This window comes from Mastigoproctus giganteus, chromosome 6 (genome assembly GCF_048544385.1).
Source record: "Mastigoproctus giganteus isolate SK-2022 chromosome 6, ASM4854438v1, whole genome shotgun sequence".
NCBI classification, from domain to species: Eukaryota; Metazoa; Arthropoda; class Arachnida; order Uropygi; family Thelyphonidae; genus Mastigoproctus; species Mastigoproctus giganteus.
This window is the reverse complement of record NC_143580.1, coordinates 39,155,155-39,179,756: the sequence shown is the minus strand read 5'-3', so window position 1 is coordinate 39,179,756 and position 24,602 is coordinate 39,155,155. Positions and strand designations below refer to the sequence as shown.

The following is a 24,602-nucleotide window of genomic DNA, read 5'->3' as shown; positions in this document are numbered from 1 at the left end:
CTGACCGCAATGGACTTAAATTTACTTGAGGCACTCACTCAGCCGACACAGAACAAAAACCATGAAAAATATTTACTCGCATACTGTATGTATATAATAAATTTCTAAGAACTCAATCGAGCCGCACATGACCAACCATCTAAACCCCACAGACCGGTTTATCTCGTATCAAGTGATGTCTATCTGCAAAACCTTTACGTAGCCCACGACAAGTATGTGCCTCTGACCGCAAGTATAAGAACAGTAGATTAACATCTAAAGTCTAGACCCACGAATCCAGCGGCAGTACCACAAAATACACAAAAAATGAAAGAAGCTCTCCGAACTCCATGCCCTGGCAGAAACAGTTCAAAATTTTAACAACTCCATCACCAGAACCTATATAGACTAATACTGTAGTTCTAAACTTGCTAGATACCTCAAACTGCAAACGTCAAAAACGAATAAGAACGTAAAGTAAAACATACAGTACGTTCCTGCAAATGTTTTTTAACCGACTGCTAAGCTGTTTGGATTCTGTCTCAATGGGCAGCTACCCAGAACTGCCTCTCAAATAACTCCCATATCTCTGATGCCTAAAAAATGTGTAATCGCTGAAGAACTTTACTTTTGACTGTCTCAGATGTACTTAAATTTAACACACTTCGACTTATTCAATATTTAACTAATCCTCTGCATCTTATAATAATAATAATAAATTTTCTGTTTATACTCCGGGACGACCAAACGGTCAGAGGAGTTCACAAATAGACAGAATACAAGAAACAGCACCGTATTCAGTAGTCACGGGCTTGAACCCCGGTCACTCAAGGCACGTGTACTTATGCACCCGCGCGCCTGACCACTAGGCTACGGCGGCCTTATGCAATAACTGCTAAGAAATTTTAACTTTACAGTATATAGATTATATCCAAGTAAACAATACATACGTGTCAGTATTATTTTTCAATCTATTTTGTGAATCCTGGTCTCTTGGCCAAGAGGGGATTTACTGAAATCACTAGGACCGCACGTCGCTTATGCAGTGTAGTAAATAGGTATTCTAACGCCTGGGGCAAAATAAAAATTTAGTGCCTCTCCAGCCAGTTGCAAACAGAAAACATTCAATTGACGTTAACATAAATTCGTGGAAAAATGTTCCTCCCCTAAGTCCATAAAGAATGAGTCAACAATTAGCGCGACGATCTCTCGTACTCACAGTAATACAAATCTTTAATATATTACAGAACACTTTTATAAAAAAGAATCCAATTTAAGGAACACACTTTTCCTAATAGCAATTAGTTGCATTTGGAGGAATTTAAAATTTAAAAAAAAATAATAAATAAATAAATATTATACCCTGCATTTTTGCACTTCTAGTTTGGATGTACCCGGGTGAGATACCCCGCTTTTACCACCCTCTTCATTGTTCCGAGTCTGTGGGTGATCCAACTTTTTAAGTTACATTGGAGTAACACAGGAAACTAGTTAAGATAGATTCAACGCTTTCCTCTAATAGGAAGAAAGTCACAGAAGACGATTCCTGTGGAGAAGAATCGGTAGAAACGTTTTCTGATTACTTCTCTTGCTATCCCTAGGAACATATCCGGATATATACGAGTTTATTTTGGACAATTTTAACGTCAAAAATGTTTATCATATCTTTCAGATGCCATCTATTGTTTCAGTTCCCTCCATTTGTTACGAGTGAAATTCAACTGCAGAATCATCTATTAATTCTCTCTGGCTTATACTTTTACGTTCTAAAAGACCATATTCTGTCCTGCTTCCAAAAATAACTGACAGTTTACAGTCTGTCTATACATTTGTATTTCACACATCCCTTACTCATTAGTTTTCGGTTTCGCCTAACCTACACAGCTGCACGATGTACCGCATGTGAAATCCCAAGTATACCACATGAATGATACGTTTCTATGGGTTATTCCATCAGCTTGAGATATTTTCCCATTGAAATAATTTATTTCGTTCAAAAACGTCTTAAAATGTGTTTTCCTTATGTGCATAACCATGAAGGAATCGACCCTGAAATGAGTAATACACTTGATTATTGATAATCAAAAAACGCAAACTGCGTGCGCTCTAAGGCTGGTTTGTTTGCAAAACGAAAAAAGTCGAAGAAAAAACCTCACACCCCGCTTGAAACTAGCTTATTCAGCCTTGCTTCAAAAAATCCCCAATAAATTCTTCACACGTTGATAAGACGAACATTTTCAAAACCTATCTTATTCTTTAGCCATGTACGGAATCTTTCAAAGATTAATTACGTTACAAAGTTGCTTCCTCGACATTGATAAATTAAAACTTATAGCAAATAAGCTAACTCTGAATGATATAGGAGTTAAATTCAGAGAGGAAATTTTCGTTTGAGTATCCACACTTGCAATGACGTCACAGTTACGTGCTGGTTAATGCAATTAAAGAAGTTGACACCTACGTTAGCAGGCGAGACTACGCAACGATCAGGTGTAACGAAGGACAACGACACTTAACTAAAAACTACACCTACCTGAAAAATATCCTCTGTAAGAGTACTGTATCCTCCCAACAAACGGGTCTGCACTTGGGAGAGATGATCGGCCACCTTCAGCAGGGGTATCCAATAGCGGGAATACGGGGCCGAGTTCCTCCACTTCACAGAACGAGACGGAGACATCGCCCATGAGCTGAGGTCAAAATTGAATTATCGGCTACGTACAACTGTACGAACCAGAAGCACGTATTTTCCTCGTTCACCGAGCACACATGGGCACACGTAAAGCCATGACAACCCTCCGTCGAGCGCCGAGTCTCAATCGGTAAGTAGTGCACATTGCGGACCGCGAAACGTGACACAGCCGGACTCACTTTCACCAACTGGCCTACTGTAAACACAAGCTGCAGAACCAGTCCTTTCGACTGCACGCTCCGAGAGCCCTTCTCCCCCCCCCTTACCCCGACAATCTGCTCACTCAGCTAAGGGAGGTGCAAGCCGATACACCCTGACCAATCAGGAATCCCTGTCGCAGACCACGTGACTAGCTGGAACGCTAGCAGGAAGTGAAAGATTTTTTCTGATGAGGGTCAACCGCTGACAGGTCACAGGTCGTGAGATTCAAAGGCTGTCGGCAGCAGTGGAACGCAGACCGGAACATTCTACCTAACCTAAGTAGGTAACAGACGAACAGCGTGGATCACAAATTTACTAAAGAATCAACATTAACAGTGATGTCAACTATGCCGAGTTCAATTGTTCGTACCCAAAAACATTTGAATATTGACAGGGTTTTGATAAAGCTATATCAAAATACTGTACAAAGCAAATATTTTCGCCTATAAGTGACACTGATCAGTGATAACAAAAAATTTTCAATATTACTGTAATTGAAGTGGTCTCACCAGGAGTTTTGAGTCTGGATTAACAAATGGGGAGGGCGATAATATATGGAGAAAGTAGTATCGTATATTAAAAATATACAAGAAAATTAAAATAATTTAAATATTTTCATCGAAGTGCTTTTTTTTTTTTTTTTTTTAAATCCTGGGTGAAATTAATGACCGTTGTCGCCGAGCTCCCTACCCCGGCGACAACGATCATGACAGCATATAAAAAGGCAGCCTTAGCCGAGTTGTCAGCACGAGGGTGCATAAGACCCGAGTTCAAGCCAGTGACTGATAAATACGGTGCTGTTTCTTATATGCTCTCTATCTTGTGAATTTCTCTGACCGTAGGTCGTCTCGGAGTATAAACAGAAAATTTAATTATTTTTTTTTAATATAATAGCTGGGGAGAGGGGGAAATAAGCACGAACCCCAAAAAGCGATTGAAAATCGATTCACCTATATAAGAATATCTTTAGATCAGATAAACCAAATGATTGATAACAAAAAAAAAAAAAAAAAACCGCTGTCCCACAAACTCAGCTAGATAATCACCTATAAGTACATTAACGACACTGCGACGAGCAATATGTGGCCAATGAACATGAACAGGGAAAGAAAAAAAATCTAAAAAAAGCAACCTGCTCACTTCCTAGGACAAAGAATAATTTATAAGGGCTTTCAACTTCCAAGTAATTAAATCAGTTAGCAGATTTAACTATCGCTTTGTCACCTGCATTCGCTCTTAACAGAGATAAGTTCTGTATCAATATTCGCCATAGGCGATTTTCACAGAATGTTTTCCTTTGCAATCTAAAGGGGTTAATAGCTTGTTTACAATCAGGTTTGGCAAGTTTTCCAATTTGCCAATGACTGGTGTATAAGATAAATACCACTAAAGCAAAGGATATTCAGAGACAAGCAACGCGGAGAGAAACTCATCCCAGAAATATCCTCAAATTTTACAATTCTACTTCCAAGTTTTTATGCTCTACCACGCGAACACTTTAGAACATTAGTTTACTTTTTTGGCGTGCGTTATTTTCTGTTTCTTCCTAAGTTTTGGGGTTTAATACACCTAGTAGCCAACACTCGCTGTATAAGGCATGCACAATTTCATTTCGACATGCGAGATGCCGAGCTTTTCTTAGCGTGGAACTAGATGAGATTCTAACGTGATGGAGAGGCAAATGCACATTCGGTTTCAAAGGAATGTATTAAAACAGTGTGCGCGCGTATAATTTAATAAAAATGCCACACTTACAGCTATTCGCTTTCTACCTGGCATACAATTTCAGACAAAGAAGTCGCATTTCAGGAATCCGGTTGCGAAAATGGGTTACGCCAGAATCGCACTCAATTAATTTGCAATTTAAATTCGTAAAGTAGTTTAGCTATACGGAAAACAGTATAACGTTTAATTTTAACGTTTTCTGTTAATCTATTAACGTCGCCCAAGTTTTATTCGTTCATCAGTGTTGGATGGCAAAAGCCAGTCGATGTCAATCTATTTACCCCAGTTTTTTTCTCTCAGTGTGCCACTGTTATATTCCAAGAATCTCAGGCAAAACGAAATTCCTTCCTCAACAGAAATCGAATGACATCAACCGATAATCTATAACAGTGCCATACAGAGGGCGTTGACGGTACAATTAGAAACGCATCAGTGGAACGCACTGACTTCAGAGGACATGCGACGTCATATAGTTATAGAGGTGTAACAAGTTTCAGACTTCTGGAGAGAGACATTTCACCTAGAATAAGAGACCAGTTACAAGTGGGGGGAGAAACTGGTATATTCAAGGTCAGACATGATAAAATGCAATGGTGAGTATTGCAAAACTATATGCGTTAAGATGTATGACAATGTTGCATTGCTTCACGAAATCGTCACCTGATGAAATGTTTAACGATTTTTAAAAAAACGTTTCCTGTACTTGCTCGCATTTTTTTTGTCTTCTAGATTGGCGTTTCTAAGGTGTAGCACAGAAACCTACGTGACTACAGTCACGTTAGGCTTCTGTTTGTAGTGATTAGCGAAATAACAGTTTGTTTGCCCAACCACTTTAAGGTAAATCCTCCCCCCTAGCTCAGGCACCACAAGGAAGCGGGGGGGGGGGGTCAACAGCCTCTCCAAAAGAAACGCGATTTAAAAAAAAAAAAAAAAAAAAAGTAATTTTCTTTTGGTCAGAATGTGATCCTCACCCTCCCACACCAAATAAAAAAGATACGCGATTTTAAAAAAAAAAGTAATTTTCTTTTGGTAAGAATGTGATCCTCACCCTCCCACACCAAATAAAAAAGAAAAATTCATTATTTCCTCAGTTTTTAAGTAAGATTGAGCAATTAAGTGAGTGTGCTATTAACAAATAAATAAATTTTCTGTTTATACTCCGGGACGACCACAAGATCAGGAGTTCGCAAGATCGAAAGGATACAAGAAACAGCACCGTATTCAGCAGTCACGGGCTTTAACCCGGGTCACTCTAAGCACGTGTACTTATGCACCCTGGCGATGACCACTCGGCTACTAGTTCCGCCGAACTCATAATACGCAGTCATTTCCATTCACGGTCCTTAATGCCCCACCAATGAGACCCGAAAATGGATCGAAGCTGCAGTATGGGAAATGGCATACATTTTAAATAAATAGCAATATACACCGATGAGCCAAAACATTATGACCAGCGAGTCGTAATGCAAATCGAAGCAACTGCAGGTGAACTGCGGCGCGGGTCGGGACACGGTATAAAAAACACCTGATGCTGAGCTCCATTAGTCGGTGTTACTCTTGTTCTTCAGATGGGAAAGGCAGCGGACTTAAGCGAGTTTGACAAAGGCTAAATTGTCATGGCCAGACGACTGGGTCAGAGTATATCCGAAATGGCACGGCTGGTGGGATGCTCATGGTGAGCCGTGGTTAGTACTACCGAAAGTGGTCCGAGGAGGGACAACCCCCGAATTGCCGGGGAGGTGTTGGCCGACCACGGCGCATCGATGCTTGAAGTCAGCGAAGGCTCTCCCGGGTGATACGTGGCAATAGAAGGGCGACTGTGGCGCAACTCGCCGGTAATTGGAATGCTGGTGACGAGAGTAATGTGTCACAGCATGCAGTACACCGAACCCTACTGAAAATGGAGCTCCGTAGCCGCAGGCCGCTCCGAGTGCCCATGCTAACCGCGGTTCACCTGCGACAACGCCTCCAATGGGCACGCGAGCATTGAAACTGTACCTTGAGTGACTGGAAAAAGGTTGTCTGGTCCGATGAATCACGTTTCCTGTTGCACCATGACGACGGCCAGGTACGTGTGAGTTGTTTACCTGGGGAAGTGATGGCGCCTGGATGCACCGTGGGACGAAAACAAGCCGGTGGCGGCGGTAGGCGCTGTTCTTCTGGGATACTCTGGGTCCAGTCATCCATGTTACGGGCACTCTGACGTCTACCACCAACCTAAAAATCATTGCTGACCAAGTACACCCTTTCATGTCAACGGTCTTCCCCTCTGGCAGTGCTGTCTTTCAGCAAGATAATGCGCCGTGCCACACCACCCGGATTGTTCGAAACTGGTTCGCGGAACATGAGGACTTCCAGGTATTGCCCTGATCACCAAATTCGATCTCATCGAGGATCTGTGGTTTATGTTGGAACAGCAACTCCGATCTGCAGCGTCTCAACCACGGACCTTACAGAAGTCTGTGAGGTCCGTGGTTTATACCAACACATAACTAGCAGGACCTTAAGGATCTGCTAGTTATGTGTTGGTATCAGATACCACAAGACACATTTATAAATCTTGTAGCGTCCATGCCTCGCCGGGTATGAGTTGTTTTGGCTGCACGTGGAGGACCAACATCATATTAGATAGGTGGTCATAATGTTTTGGCTCATCAGTGTACTTCTCCAATGCAAAAGTATATTGCTATTTAGCTATCACTTAAATAGTTTTAGTGGAATACCGATGAAACTCGTGTTGAAATACCTCCACAGTATGAAATCGGCGCACTTAATGACAAACTTGATGTAAGTACAAACTGAAGCTATCTCCTACCTGTACAATGTTTTATTGTGGCCATAGCATGGGTTCTTTACCCTAAACTCGTTGAGATTTTAAACTTTTGCACTATCAAGCATTTCATATATTGTGTATATTTCCCATTACTGTACCCTCAGGTCGTATACTCATGATGCCTACTTCCCCACCGATGAGGCTACAAATAACTGTTTATTCTCCGGTGAGAAATCCGTTAGTCCGGAGACAAACAGATTATGAAATTGAAAGTATTACATTACCTCTGTTTCATACCGCGTTCTCTCTTTCTCTCTCTGGTAACTGTGTGCTTGATTCTATCAGTTTGCTTTCTTACTTCTACCTCGAGTCTTCTTTATTCCAAATTTAAACCAGCGATATGAGGAATGGCATACAATTTAAATAAGAAGCCATATATTTCTACATTGGAGCAATGCTTTTTATTAGTGCGTAGTGAAATACCGAGGTAACTCGTGGTGAAGTTATAGTAATAAATTTATAGCAAAAAAAAAAAAAAAACACGGGAAGAAAGAAATAATAAATATAAGCATCATATTAATGCTTTTGTAAATGACACTCAACCTTGGAAAATGACAATACTCTATCAGAGCTCAAATTTCCTTTCTCCTAAGATCAGCTCCTTTGGAACGAAACACCTGGATCTCATACAAGAAGCCAGAAGAGAGCATGAATGAGAAGTCTACAATCATTCATGTAAGCAGGTGTTTCTGTCGTTCAGTTGTTTCTAGAATCATTCATGATGGGTTTTGATTTATGGTTAGCCCATGTCTTAAATTATGTTTGGATTTCTTTTCAACTTAGCCGTCACTATACGAAAAAAGGGACTACGTCTTTACTGGAAGGACTGATAAATTCTTGTTCGTCACCTGCTGGCAAAGCACTACAGATATTCCGATTAGAACGCAGCCGTCTGACATGTAACGGGGAGGGCTTTCTATCGCTCGTGTAACGGCACGCCTCAGGTTTGCTATTTTCACTAGTCGTTCTCAACGACGCTTAGGAACTACCTTGACCTCTAGGCCTAAGGGCCGAAGGAGATGAATGTAATGCCATGAAAAACGGAAGGGGGGTGAAAAACAGGTGACAGCAGAAAACAGATGCACTTCACGCTAATTTCAAGTCGGCGCTTACTGGACAGCTGTATTCTGCCTATAGAGACATTTCCAAGCGAATTAGGCTTTATGAGATGGTAGGTAGGACCGCATTTTGCATCTCGCAAAGTCGTGACACGAATTCGATTTAAGCTGGGACGTTTGCGTGAGTCCCGCAGGACACGAGATTAAAAACTAAGCAGGTGAGAAGATGAGGCCGCTGCAGTTACAAGGCACATAGCCGCTCTGGAACTATCGTTTAAATGGTTTTAGTGATAAACGCCAATGATGGAAAATTTGCACGAAATAAACATCAGATGAGCAACATGCAATCAACCCAGTCCCCAGCAAGAATCAAAAAGACATGCGATGTCTACGAAGCTTCCTTTGACTTCGTGCATTAATTACATTTCTGGCAGAGCGTTCAACAGGGAGGGATGCACTATTATGCTCTAATTATATAATCGATGCTCTATAACCCATGCTCATCACGAACCAACATCTGTGCTCAACCATCCATATATATGCTTAGTAAACCTAATAAATACAGTTAAGTACAGTTATTATCGACCACTAGTTTTACCAGCTAATATGATGCTGGTCAGAGTCAATTCATTTCAAATAATGGAATGAAATTCCAGACTAATGGTTGTAAAGCAGACCAAATCTTAGGAATCCGTATACTGTAAATTCAGATATTGGGAGAATGTCTGACCACAATGAATTTAACCTTTGAACTGCTTATTATGATTATTTAACTGTCCACAATAGTTAAATGTGAAGAAAGGGGGGGGGGACACTTCATAATAAATAGTGTCGCAATAAAAATTGTAAAACAAATATTTTGTAACAGAATTTATTTATTTATTTATTTATTTATTTATTATTAAGATAATAAATAAACTTCACGTCAATGGATGCTAATCCATTTGCAAATATAGGTAACCTGAGGAATGTTCAAATTAATCAAGAAAGGTACCGAAGCCGCTTACTATAAACTAACTTTTCAAAGGGAATACTTTGTTGTTTTCGTATTTAATGCAGTAAGAACTTCCACAAAGCGTATCTTTCCTTATTTTGGGTTACGAAGAATATTACGCATTTTTCACAGCTTATCACAAAAGTCAACTATCAGGAATAAATATCAAAAACCTTCTCAGGTATTTACAACTTTGTTTCCCAAAATGAGTCAAATGGAAAGCCCTACTACGGTTCAAGCCCGTAGCTGCTGAATACGGTGCTGTTTCTTGTATTCTCCCTACCTTGTGAACTCCTATTGACCGTGTGGTCGTTCTGGAGTATAAACAGAAAATTTATTTATTTACTTAAAAAAAAAAACAGAATGAATAAATAAACAAGCAAACATATTTGTTTGCATCTGTAAGTGAGTGTACTGAGGACAGGGGATACACACCTCCGAGATTTCTTCCGAGTTAGTCTGATTTTGATACAGCGATAAAAAAAAAAAAAAAGTAATAAAAAAAACTGCTATATAAATTAGAATTTTGAGTTACTGGTAAGATCCTAAGTTGGATCGTAGTAACTGAAGTCATGTGTCCAGCTGAAATATCGGAGATAGATGGTGTCATAAATCGACAGCGTTAAAATTGAATAGTGCAACAGGTGGGATCCCTCAGGGCTCAGTATTGAGTCCCTCCTATAAATATTCATAAAATGATACTGAAGAGGGTATCCAAGGGAAGCTGTCAAAGTTTGCTAATGTTATGAAAGCGGAAAAGGTGGGTTAGGAAAAAAAACGACCTGGTCTGTTGCAATACGGTCCCAAAAACCGTCAACTGAAGTTCAATGCTTCTAAATACAAGGTTGTGCGTTTGAAGAAAGGTGTCCTGGAATAACGTAAGGGAGCTAAAAGTGGTCAAGACGAAAACGACTTAAAATGATTCGATCTAGCATGAAATTTTACGTGACGTGTAAACAAGCAGATAAGAAGGAACAATGGTTACCGTCCGTGATTTATAGGTACTTTTATAGTAAGAAGGACGTCATTATCCCTCTATAAGACAACAGTTACACCGTATTTGGAATACTGTATTTAGATCTACACCTAGAGAAAGCCACAGAATTTCTAGAGATGTTTCAAAGATTAGTGATGAGTGAAAATCAATGCATATATGAAGAACGGCTTAGAAGCTGTGGGCTGTAAAGTTTGACAACTGGATATCTAAAGGGAGATCTAATTAAGATGTATAAAGATGCTGAAAGGGTTGGGTGAAATGAGAAAGGAACGTCTAGGTGGAACAAGAAATAAGGAGCGCATACAAGCGAATAACAGAAGAGTAGATCTCATGAAATCCTATGGTCAGCGAGTTATCGAACACTCGAATAAGTTTCCTCTCAATGTGGCAGTGAGTCTGGCTAAGTTCAAAGCGGAACTGGATGGTTACCTTTTGAGAATGGGAATGGCATGAATATTCTGTTTCATTCTATTTTTGGCTGATGTAGAAAAATTTTGCTTCCTTGTATCATTTTTTTTTTTTTGCCTTAATAATACTAATAAAAATGAGGTATATGCAAAAATTCAATAAAAAACAATGCTAAAAGCAATAATAAAAGGACAATACTAAACGCAATAATAAAAGGACAATACTAATGTTAATTCTTAATAAGCATATTCATTTGCATACAAATTTACATATTCGGTATGAGTATAATCAGAAAAGAAAAATGAAATTTCACACTATGGATGGCGAAGGGAAACCGAGTATAATTACAGGTCAAATAGGCAGAGAATGGAATGCCCAACAGAAAGATAAACATAAGATCCCGTTGCAATATGCAAAAATTCTCCCCAGGCAATAACAAATAAAGTAATTCTGAATCTAAGGGATAAAACTGGAGTGTAATCCAATCTATTACTCATTACACATGCCGTTTGTAATAAAGCTTTCCACAAAGTGGTTTTTCCTCAGAATGCTGACCTCTCAGAAATACACTTCTCGCTGTCACACGGGAAAAAGTTTACAGTCTCACTTTTTACACTTAGTTTCGTTCTGTGGACTGCAATTACCCTCTCATCTGCATCACGCACTTCAGCCCTCCTCACATTACACCTGAGTTGATACAATATTCCAAGGTCCAGATGATTCCCTGATTCACTTCTGTTCGTGGCGAAAGTAATCGTGAGTGTCTCTACAAATACGTGTACGGTACTCACGACTACTTTTACTTTATATGGGTATTGCTCAATAGTCTACTCTTACAATATTCGCTTAAAGTTTCATTCTGATGAATGCGAAATGTTTGACACATTACCAATTATTAAAAAATCAAAAAATTGGTGTATTATTTTCCCTATACGTATTCAGTATAGGAAAAGTCAACGAGGAAAACAAATATATTCACCTACCAATGAAATACCGTTTTCCCCATTAAGCATGTAGTAAAATTATCCTTTCCCCCACCCTTTTTATATTTATTTATTTTATTTATTTTTTTTTTTTTCAATTCCTTAACGGGCAGTAAAATATCTCTGCAGGTAAGCTGAACAAACAAAAGTCCATCAAGATTTTCATGACTACAACCGCAGTTCTACGAGGGCTGTTCAATAAAGAATGATTTTTCCCCCCACAATATACCTTTAATAATCACATTTTCGTGGTCCTTTTCAGAGTAATTGCATTTGGCGAAATGCAATTACCCTAACGTTTCTGCCATTCTTCAAAAACATAGTGAAAGCCATTTTTTCACATGATTTTGAGAATCGCTCCTCGATCTCTTTACAACTTCTTCCGACAACTGGAAACGTTTTCCTCGCAGCTCCTCCTCTAACTTTGGAAATACAAAAAAATCACAGGGTGCAAGGTCAGACCTGTAGGGAGGATGAGGAACGTATTTGACATTAATGCTGGCTAAGTACTCCATGACAGTATGAAAAATATATGGGGTCTCGCATTGTCGTGATGCAGCATCCATCCACTGCGTGCAGTGGAAGTCGTTTGCGAACAATGCGATACCGCAAAGAGTGCAGTACAGTTCTGTAGTAAGGTCCCGTAATAGTCGTACGACGCGGCACAATATGGAAAAGCATTCCTTGAATGGCCTTAAAAAAAAAAAAAAAAAGGGATAACCATAACCTTTCCTGCAGAAGCCACAACTTTTGCTTTTTTTTTCATTCATGACGTAGACTTTCAAACAGATCTTTGTTGTTTACTCTCTGGGTCGAAATTATGAATCCATGTCTCATCCGCCGTTATCACCTTGTATAGAACCCCACCATCTTCAGTAACCATCCGCTGCAGCTCCTGACAAGCCTCCACGCGAACTTGTTGTTGCTCAGGTGTGAGTAGTCTGGAATCCGGCGTGCACAAACACGTGTCAAATGCAAATGGTCATGGAGAATATGGTGCGTGATTCGCTCTGATATTCTCAACATCTCTGCCAGTTAAATTACTGTTATACGATGATCTCGCATGATTACAGAAGCAGTGTTTATGGGTTTTTTTGGTAACAGCAGCCGTTGGAGATCCAAGACCGCCAACTTTTGTGATTGAATCACGTCCATCTTTAAACATTCTAAACCACCAGCGAGATATGCTATATGGAAGCGTAGATGCACCGTAACACTTTTTTTTAATACGTTTCAGCTGATGTTTTAAAAAAAAAATAAATTTTCTGTTTATACTCCGGGACGACCAAACGGTCAGAGGAGTTCACAAGATAGACAGAATACAAGAAATAGCACCCTATTTAGCAGTCACGGGCTTGAACCCCGATCACTCAAGGCACGTGTACTTATGCACCCAAGCACCTGATCACTCTTCTTGAGATGGAAACAAAATTTGGGAGCAGCATATTGTTCTTCGCGTGTCGTCCATTGTAACGTTGGCGAAACTGTCAAACCTAAACTTAACCAATCGCCTAGGTCACACCGTGCGCCCGAGCCTACTGTGCAGTTGCTATGTCATGCAGCTTGGTTTGGTCTTAAATTCCGCAGCTCAGCGAGAAATAGCAGAAAGTTCGGTTATTCATGAAAAATTATAATCCTCCTTTATTGAACAGCCTCGGACAATTAAAAGTAAATGACTAGAAAGAATTTAGTGTTCGGCAGCGTTCGAAGCATCCATGATTGCTGATTAAGTAGCATTGGCTGATTTAACATAAACTATCCTTCATTAGCAACAGATGATTGAAGAGTACTTTAGAAATTCCTTCATTCGTCACCAGATTTAAGCTACTACAGAAGACTAAATATGAAAGGCAAGTGCAGGAAAATTCGCCCAGTACCGACAAGAGAACGATTAATAATGTGAATATAATAATATAGTATATCAATGTTTTTCTATTTCCTACACCCACCCCACACACTTTATTAAAGAATCTCTTGAATCACCTGGAACTTCGTAGCAGCACTCCGATTGTGGTATAACATTTTATATTATGCAACCAGTGTTTTATAACCTCTGGATCATTTCTCTCTTACATGAAATGTCGTTTTACAAAAATGAAAACCATATGAAACTTCATCCAAGAAAAAAAACAAGTCAGATAATGTACGCACTACATTATATTTCAGGTGCGTTCGACTTTTTTTCTTAACTTAATTTGGAAACCATTAATATAACCAGCTAAGCCTAGATATCCTGAGATTCCCCATCTAGAAGGGTTAATTACGGATTTCGCAATTAAAACCAGTATATTAAATACATCTAGAACAGCCATATTCTCGCCGAAAAGACATTTTAAAAAAGGAGATCAAAAATACAATCATCCTCGGAATGAACCATTTTGCTGTTTCCAAAATTTACTTGTGACGTTAGTACGTATCTTAATACTTATAATTTCAACAAACTTCAAAAGAAAAATAGCAAATATATACATCCTGGGATAGCTATTTCATCTACTACTCTTGACTTGAACAACTAATCAGTATGTAACCAATAAAACGGTATCTTTTGATGTCTTATATCGTACTTCGTTTTAACAAAACTCGATGCGAAGTTACACTACTTTATTCACAATAAAATTTCAAGAAAAGGCCATAAAAATGAGTAATTTAATCTTACTTGTACTATAATTGCAACAGACTCCCAGTTCACTTGAAACGTCATTAACTTACACTAGGGATAGGCACTGTCTAGACCTTGTGCTAACTGCATCATATCAATATTCATGAAGCGGCCTGTATGTAATCATTCTACTTTATATATATAAAAAAAACACAGTACTGACTTATCTAGACACACTGCTCTTTCAAAGCAGTAAATTACCTTTACAGTTGCGCTAATTTTTTTTTTTTTTTTCCCCCCTACTACTAAAGCGGCTACAGCTGTCTATACTTGATTGCTGCGTGTAATAAACTTGTACATTCTTTTCGGATCGTGTTTTCTACACTATTCCTTCAACCAATTTAGAGAAATTTTATTCTTGCCTCGAATCCTTCAGACGTTCACGTCTAACAGTACTACAACGATATACAGAAAGAATTGGCAGCTTCTGGTTCCCTTCTGTCATCACATCGGCTCATTAAAGCTTCCTTCTCTGAACACACGCACTCCCTCTTGTTTTTTTAAGTAGAAACTTGAGAAGTGAAAGGCGATTCCTTCGGGACTACGCAAATTACTGTTCTCTTAAGTTAATTTTATACATCAAGGCCTTTAACAGTCGCGAAAAGCTCACCGTTAACAAATGAAAACGCTTCACATATTTCTTTGGAAATTCTGAGATGTGATTATCTACAATTCTCGCATTTTCATCTAAACCTGATAGAGCACGTAAGAGCAGCTATTCGCATTCCATTGACGGTTCTACCTCCAAGCTAATTTCTCACCTCCTCGATCTTCTCCCGTCTATTCTTTAAAACACCTGTCCTCCATATTTCCTAAAAATTCCAGCACGTAAATCCAAGATGGTAGCAAGGGCACTTTAACCGGTACCCAGACAAAGGGTGTGCACAGAGTTCTTTCCTCTCACTCGTTTTGCTGTTTTAGCTACAGAAGGATTCAAAATTCGCGCAACCCTAAATTTTGAATTACTGATATTTAGGTTTCGCAAATTTACAATCGTCCTGTAGAGAAATATCACATCTACACAAAGGATGTAAAAACTGATCTGTTACCTTCAAACCGAACGCTAACAGTTTTTTTTTTTTCCAACGTTCAACAGCCCTTCGTTTTCTACAATAACCATGAAAATTAATAATACAGAAATCCCTATCAATTATGAGTTTCCTTTTACTCGCTGATTTTGCCGTTGGCTTATTCGCTGTGAGTTGATTTTTAGTAAATTGATGATTTCGGGGGGGGGGGGGCAGATGCATACCAAATATCATTACGGTTTTTATCTTACATTTTCTTTAAACACTAAATATTTTGATAATTTGCGCAGATCTGTAAAAATATATAATAAAAATAATAAGTATATACACTGTAAGTAAAAATATTTTTAATCTGAAAATTATACAAACATTAAAATACTATATAGTGTAAGGGAGTATATAGTGTAGGTCTACTGCTTGGGAGCATACCATGAAAGTTCAGTTTCTTTTCATATATACAGTATATATATTTACTGGAAAGAGTGTATTAAAAAGGGGGGAGGGTAATAAGGAAGAGTTATGATATGAGAAAAAATAAATAGTGAAAACTGCTTCTCCACTGTGCGTGACAAAGATATTAAGAATCAAACTATTCATTATTACCAAAAGAAAGACTGGGGATAAATTTTGGGCAAGTGTTCGTTTTGCTATAGTCTCTAGCATTAATATTGAAGGTGTAAGTTAGTGCAATTCTATGTTAGAAAATAAGCATTTTTCCAAATATAATAATTATTATTATTTCTTTTTTTTTTTTCTGTATTTTCCAATTCATCGGAAAGTAATCTCCCTTTCTATAACCTATGTATGTGATTTTGTTGAAACTTGGATTCATCTTCAAACGGTGTTTCTTAAACAGTGAAAAAAGCATCTTTAAATCAATTGAAGTAATAATAACAAACGAAGAGTAACGGATCATAGAGCTATAAAACAAAATATCTGTCCTACCGGAGTGACGAAAGTGGGATGGAACCAGGCACGTATCATCTGGACACACTGAAGGTAAGATAAACCAGTACTGTGTACTTGAGGCGAATCGACCATATAATTTACTAACTTGTATAGAAACAAGATTCCATGTAATATTCTGAGAACCACGAGAGAAGCATATCAGCCAAAACTAACGCATAAATTGGTTGTACGTAGCGACCCAATTTCTAAAAGCAAAAATCATATGAAATATGAATCAAAATTTAAGACAGCTTAAAAAAATGTAAATAAAACACGCCAATTTACGCTTGTGTGATGTACAAACATATAAGAAAAAATCCAAATTAATGTTGTTCTTGCATGTTCTTACAAAATAAGGTCTTAACTTGTTTGACTTATTCCGACTTTTGATTCGTTGAGTATGTTTTGCTGTATTATTTCAGTCGATCACTATGTACTTATACCACTAGTCGATATAAGGTCATCGTAATCGCCCAATGGCAAAAGTAGTAGTTTACAGTTCTATAATTTATTTTTAAAAATATCTGAAAACTTACTGGTTTCTGTCACAGTGCTGTTAAAAATATAATACCTAGTTTAAAACACTTAACGATATCATCAATTCTTGGCTCCCACAAACAAATCTGATATCATAAGACATGTACCCTCCCCTATGTATTCCGCGAGAGTAGAGTGGTTTTGCCACTTGTTCTTCGTTTGGAGAGGTTTGGATAAGTTCGAGTTCCTGAGAAATTTCTAAATGCTTCTTCAATCGGAACTGGTTTCCGATCTCAGAAGGAGGAAGCAAGGATTTTTAGCCCGCAAAACAATTAAATATTAAAAATAAAAGGTATGCGATATTAATAGAATTTTCTAAATTGAACAGCCAAAAGAAAAGTCTAATAAATAAAACTATGCCTTGGCATAAGAATGTTGTTGTTGTTTGGTTTTGGGCGCATTAGCGACTTAGACCATACTGTTCCGCGTATATTATGTCTGTAAACTGCGTATGTTCTGTGCTCGATTTGCCTGGACGAAAAACCCGAGTTTCTAGGGGGAGGAGAGGAAAAGACCAACCAACCTTCCCTGAGAACCGCTGACTCGGCAAAATTCTTCCTATCATTGATGGGAATCGAACTCAGAGTCTTTCATACCAAGTGTGGGGAGGACGGTGATTACACCAACTGCACTACCGTGCGAGCAACATAGGAATAATGGCAGAGCACGTCTTACGATATCGAATTTGATCCCGTGAGCACAAAATTATTGTTATTGAAAGTGTTTTAAACTAAGTGTTTACATTTTAAATAGCGCCTAGGAAGAAATCGGAAAGCTAATCTTTCAAGTATTTTTAAAAATATCCTCATTAAGTAACAGATCAAAAAACATTCGATCTTTAAATCGCGCATCTTCTACGCACAAATTAACACTGTATTAATGTCGTCTATGGTAGTGGTGTGCAAACTCTTTGGGATGTTGCATCCATGCAGTTCTTTGCCCCCATTTTAATGCAAAGTTAATGTATGTTAGATTACTTTGACATAAAACAAGTTCAGTTTACCTCAACCCCAGAAAACCACTGATATTTCGGCATGCATAAGAAAATTAGCTTTATTAAAATTAATTTACAAATAAATGCAAGCTTACACCCAATAAACATTTCATGATATTTTTAATTAACGGCACTAATAGACAAATTCCTGTGATTGATCCGTTGAATTCAACTGCATTAGTTTTCTTCCGTTTATGTGCGCTCATTCTATTAGTTTATAATCTTAAATTCCTATTCTGGAAGAATCCAAGCCATGGTTCCATCATACTTTGAATCTAGCATTAACAAAACAGAAAAAGACGGGAGAATTATGTAGAAAGGAAAAAATTAACTCCCTTAAGATTCAGAAGGGCAGATTATAATAACAGAATCCACCTTGCGATGAATTCTGTTATTATAATCTGAAACTATCGCAAGAGAAAGGACATCAAACGAAGTCTAAAAGATTAACTCGATTACCGCTTCATCACACAGTGGACACACACACACAGCAGCAAACTAGCAAAAATCAGAAAAACAAAATCCCATTCTTATTACGTGTCTAGACAAGGATTACTGTAATTCCCTTAAAGAAGCAATACCACAGAAAATATATACGGTATACCCGATGTTTAAGATATTTAAAGAGAAACAAAGCGACGTCCATAAGATGAAACTGCTCTACCAACTAATTACAGATAACTGATTAGAGAAATAAAATGTCGGATGTCACAAGGAAAAGTGCTCCAGTACAGCGACTTTGGAATTCCTTGAACGTGCAGACGATCTAAAAGTCTTCGATCAGGTCCGGCTACCAAACAAGACCGTGGACTTGAGCAAAGAGGCCTCAAAACATAAATAAATAAATAAATAAAATAACTGCCTTGACGTATTTTAATCATCTGAAACTTAAAACAATAAAAAAATAATAATAATAAAGAAGGTTGCAGTAGCCGAGTGGTCGTTCAAAGGGTGCATAGGTACACATGCTTTGAGTGACTGGTGTTCACGCCCATGATTGCTAAATACAGTGCTGTTTCTTGTATTCTCCCTATCTTGTGAACTCCCCTGACCGTGTGATCGTCCCGGAGTATAAACAGAAAAGTTATTAATTTAAAACAGCGCAGATCAAATTCATAAACAAGAAAATGTTACTTCCAGTATAATAAATTAAAAGAACCAAAAGTTAAACAAAAAAGCTCTTCTGTTTATGAACGTTCAACATCATCGAACGTAAGACGGAATTCATATCCGAGAGAAATCTATTCTAAATTAATAGAAGTGACGGTATAAGAATTTACCTGATATAGGAATCTCCATACTGCATTCTACTTCTATTATTCCAGCGACCTGGGAGAGCAGGAACGATTGTGCCATTGCACCTTGATATATTCGACCTTGCATAACACATATTTCAAAGTTTTAATCAGTTTCTTATTTTCGTCCAGGACCGGAGATCATAGCTAAAAAGGAGTTTAATCAGCTTCATCATGATGTTCTCATTTCTTGCCTGAAACAGGAAATAGACGAAGGAACTGATTATTCATAGTGGCGCTTCGCCTCTGAGATTCCCTGTTCCTCTCGTGTTTCTCGAGACTTTCTATTGCTATATTCCTACAGATGCGATTATCGAGAATCAGGCTATATATCGTGTCTATTTTATGCTTATGTATACTTTTAAATAAAATAATTGATTATTAAAAATTTTATAAGTTTATGGTTGTATTGTTTAAATAACCCTAGCCAACAAAAAATATTTTGTCATACCTCCGCAATGAAAATACTTTTTTTTTTTTTTTTTTTTGATTTGGTAGTTGTTGGCGCATCGGCTTCTGTGGCCATATTGCACCTCCCAAGGTTTTTGCAGTACATTGATCCAAGCCCGAGGCGGGAATCGAACCCGCGACCTTTGGGTTGCCGGGCAGGTACTTTACCCACTCGGCTAGCCCGGTCGGCAATGAAAATACTATGTGATTCTGGAGGAAATAAACGCGCTGATTCCGAAAATCACCATAAAAAGTCTCTATCACATCTACATCAAAAGATGTACCAATGTTTAATGTAAAAATAAAGGGATATATACGTATAATTCAAGTGCAAAAAAATATTATACGTTCTATTATATGTTTGGAGATGGCCTACCAATAATGAAAAAAAAAATTTTTTTTTTTAATGCACTTATAAAATTTTCAATACGCGAACAATTTGAATAGAATAGAAACGGGTAATAAATGTTTTAAGAAGGTGCGTAAAAACAAGGAAGGGAGAACTTTGACCCATAAAGATCAAGGAACGTTTTCCAGGAAATGGCCAAGCCAATTAATTATACGGCGAAACGAACAGAAAGGGTTTTAGATGGTCAAGGACGGGATTAATGGGGATTAGAGAAAATTAAGGGGAAGAGAAATGAGAACATAAGTTGATATATAAGGAATTGAAGGGCGGGAAAATGAGTTGCTCTTTCGGGGAAAGCTTTGATGGTGTGTGGAGGTAAGGTTGTACGTAGGCCGGACGGGAAAGGTTCAAATAGGGTTCAGTTATAGTTAGCAAGGGATCGGATTGAGCTGAACAGAAAAGTTGGAGATATAAGGAAAGCAAAGGAAGCTGAAAACACAAAAAGGACCACGAGTATAAAGTCAAGCAATGGAGGACCCATCCTTATTGAATATGTTGGCCCAACCTGGCGAAAACCTGTATGATATTGTTGAGTTTAGTAACCCAAAATTGTGGCCCAGGGGAGCAAGATTAACTATTAACTTTAGAACCACAATGCAATAAAAAGGCAGTCTGTATTCTTATAGACTAGGATGCTTAAGGAAAATTGCAGCAGAAGATAATGTTCACTTTACTGCAGAACAAGAGTTATGTGAGATATATTGAGGATGAAAATTAATGTAATAACAATAGGCTAGTGATTTGGAAGTGACAGAGCTGTTTGTTGAATTGTTTCTATTGTAATATTATAATAAGGAAGGTTAATTTAATGCGAGTGCCTATGTACCTATTTTATGTTTTGTTTGTTTGTTTCATTAAACATTATTGAATATGTATGTGTCTAATGTCATGTTGTATCACTCTACTCCAGTTAAGATTTAAGTACCTGCTGAACCTGTAAGCGGTCAGTGGCCCAAGGTAACAAAAGGTTAACCTACATAACAGTAGGTGATAAAAAATATATATATAACTTAATTAATCATATATATAATATAGAAAAAACAATGCCTACAGAGATTAACAACATTATATGTTTTAGAGATTTGGGATTTACAACCCTCAGAACGTGTCACGACAAGTTAATGCTTGGAAAATCTTGGCACAGCCTACAAAAATCCTCAACCAAAAAAGCTGTGTGCTCTTTTCAAATTGTAAATTGTTGAATGGGAATTTGAAACTAATAACCATAGGTAGAAGCCTGATTATGTTTATCACAAGAAAACCGAGGCCAAAATCGATTGCTAAAATTAAGAGAATTAGCTTATATCTCTTAAAATAAATCAGTATATCATACATTACTGGCTAGATTATGCGAAAATGGCATATTTTGGTAAAACGTAACTCCCTCTATATTTAATAACTGTGACGTGATGTGAAACTATTATGGTGATTTTTCGAAATCTACGCATAAAAATTAGCTAAAAACAGCATTTAAGTTCGTGGAGGCAAAAATCGTGTTGGTCTAGTGTGATTTATGTTATTAAAGTTTTATTCATTACTTAGTGGACGTCCAGAAAAAGTCAGAGAGAAGTATGTAGTGATGTGGCCAGTTATATAAGAGCCAGCAGGCATAAACTCGCCACCCATCACGATTCCAAATCCCATCAGCATTCCACCACTACACTAAGAATTATTAGCACCAGTATCAGATCCTTAGGCAGCGGATCCCAACCTTTTTTGACTCGCGAACCCCTTTCAACCTATTTTTATCGCGAACCACCGAAGTTTGTCTCACACGTGACTGACCGGTGCGTTACATATCGGCACGTTCGCACCCAATCTCCCCCACTAACATCCTGTCGCGCATGCTCGCTATATGAGGGTGCGTGACCAAAAATACAACTGAATATAAATTTTGAACCGAACAGCACAAATTAATATTAAACTGTTTTGTAGTTTATAAAAATATAAACTATGTAAATCTAAGCAGACGCCATTACAAGAATTTTAGTGCGAATCCCTGAGCGGTTCGCGAACCGCTGTCTGAGGGGAATGAAATGCTGGGAACTACCCCCTAACGATATTCAGAGCCATGCTACACACTAACATGCAACCCCCTCCATGGAATTCACTCATCAAACAAAAAAAAAAGGGGGGGGGGAGCGGTTGATGGTTGTAAAAATGAAACATATTGTAGTTTGTTTTTGATACTTCAGACTGTTATTTTGTTTTGTAGGTTGTAAAAATGAAGTACATAAAATACATTTTTAAATGTATTTTATGTACTTCATTTTTAAATTCTATTATCTACGGCGGGTCATGCAAAAACCAATCACAGAGATAGATAGCGGGGAATAGCCACCAGTTCAAGAGTTCTAGTGGGAATACAATATTAAGAAATCCATAGACAGCATTGTGACATCATGGGGGGGGGGGGTGTCACACGGGCTAAGATAAATGGAGTGGCGAAATATGACTAGAATGCTTTCATGGTGTTCAGGAAGTTACTAATGTGACCGGTATACAGTTACAGGTTGTGGTATTGCAAAATGAGATTGGTTTCGACAAAGTGGACATAAGTAACGTAATGAAGATGCTGAGGATCGACAAGGATCTGATTGAGTTGGCCTTCAGTTTCTTCGAGAAAGGGGTCATCATTCTCGTTGAAAGTGATCCAAATACAGAATGGAGCGGGAAGGTTCATTCGAGGATTGAGTGATCATTTGCAATGCTGTAATGAACTATATCAAGAGAAGCAAATACATGTCTATTTTTAATGTTTTTCCTGTTTTAACACTGATTTGTTTAATTTTTGTTTTAATTAGTAGTTAAGTACGCTAAAATTAAGTTTTTGGCTCTCCCAACCCCCCCGAACGCATCACAGACTACGTGTATACACTAATAGAACTATTAACTTTTCGGATGACTTTTCTTCCGCCCAGCCCTTCCAGGCACATGTGTTGTGTCATGTTTTATTTATTGATATGGATTTAAAAAACAAACCGATACGATGCTTTTGGTGCAGATAACATCAATCATGTGGTCAGCATATGCTTTCAGTTTCTCATTTTACGGTTTCCGATTTCTACAGCCTTGCACTAAGATTTCATATCTTTCAAGATGTACTGTATTCCGCGTAGGAAAAAAAAAACAGTATATCTTGAAAGATATGCTTGAAAAAAGTAAGATGCCATCTTACCACAAGCAGATAAATCGCTGTTAAAAACGTATGGGTAGGACTGAATTTGTACAAAGGCAAAAATGGTATCAGTGAACTGTCTAAGTTGTTTTATTTATCCTTCTACAGGATAAATAAATAAAAAAGTTTAGAGGGAAGGGAGAGAAATTGCATCTCCGATTGCGATTGGATAACCTCCACTTAAAAAAGGTTTCGATAAGTTCCTCTCATTTAAAGAATTCGAACCCGGACCTTTCTAGCAGAAAGAGAAAACCCAATCAGCTGAGAAGGCCAAACTTTGGGGCACATTAATAAAAATTGCTGAATAAACAATCTTCTTTACTCATTTAGGTTTTCCCTACACACATATTAAGATATCGGAGGGGAAAAAAATAATAAATAGGAAATTGGTTTTAAGTACCAGATTTTTAGAGACATCTAAAGACATACTCGTATATGTTATGTGTTTTCAACGAACTGTGTTCTAAGTCTTTTTTTTTTTTTTTTTTTTTTTACTGGTCGCTTTGAGGCGGAGTAAAAGGTTGTCAGTGGAATAGCAGGCATGTCATCTGTTAAGAGTAATGAGTCAGTAGCGAAAGGAGGTATCATTAAACCTGGTTTGCAGTCGCATAGAAAATTAAATACGTTTGGGCACGGCGGATGAAAATGGTATTTCAGGCGGTTTACGGCAGACGTGCGACTGAATTTTGTGCGATGCTAGGGAAAACGTGACCAAGACACTTTGAAGTTTATGGATTGGATGAGGACGCGAATCGGGTTAAGAATGACTTCGGTATCAAAATGACTTCAACGACTGCGCGCTATCCTTCCCCCCCCCCCCCCCTAAGGACAGCAACTGTGCAACTGGGGGCTCCATAACCAAACGGTGACATGACGGGAACTGGTACCAAGTGCACAGGGTGGTTGTTATGTCTGGCTGTTATTATTGTTGGCCGAAAAACCCCCTGACTATCCAACAGGATAGAGGGGTCAAGACTGCAACTTTCTGGAGTTCCTTGTAGGTGTTCTCTGGAAGACCCATTGCTGCTAGGCTTTTATGTAGGGTCTCTGGCACCATACTGGTGGTTGACATGGTGATCGTCAACTACTGGTATGGTGGTTGACGATACTTTCATTATTATATTTTTTGATCACGAATAAATCTGATCAGAGATTTCGATAAAATATTGGGCAAGACAAGCATTCGGAGCACCGCCTAGAAATTAGGTAGATACCGATTTCTTATATCCTTAAG

General features: G+C 38.2%; 1 protein-coding gene across 5 annotated transcripts in view; it reads right to left on the bottom strand.

Annotated features, from left to right (window-relative positions):
- RhoGEF3 (Rho guanine nucleotide exchange factor 3) overlaps positions 1–24,602 on the bottom strand; it is a 453,708-nt gene that overhangs the window by 139,435 nt on the left and 289,671 nt on the right. The gene's annotated exons all lie outside the window — the stretch shown is intronic.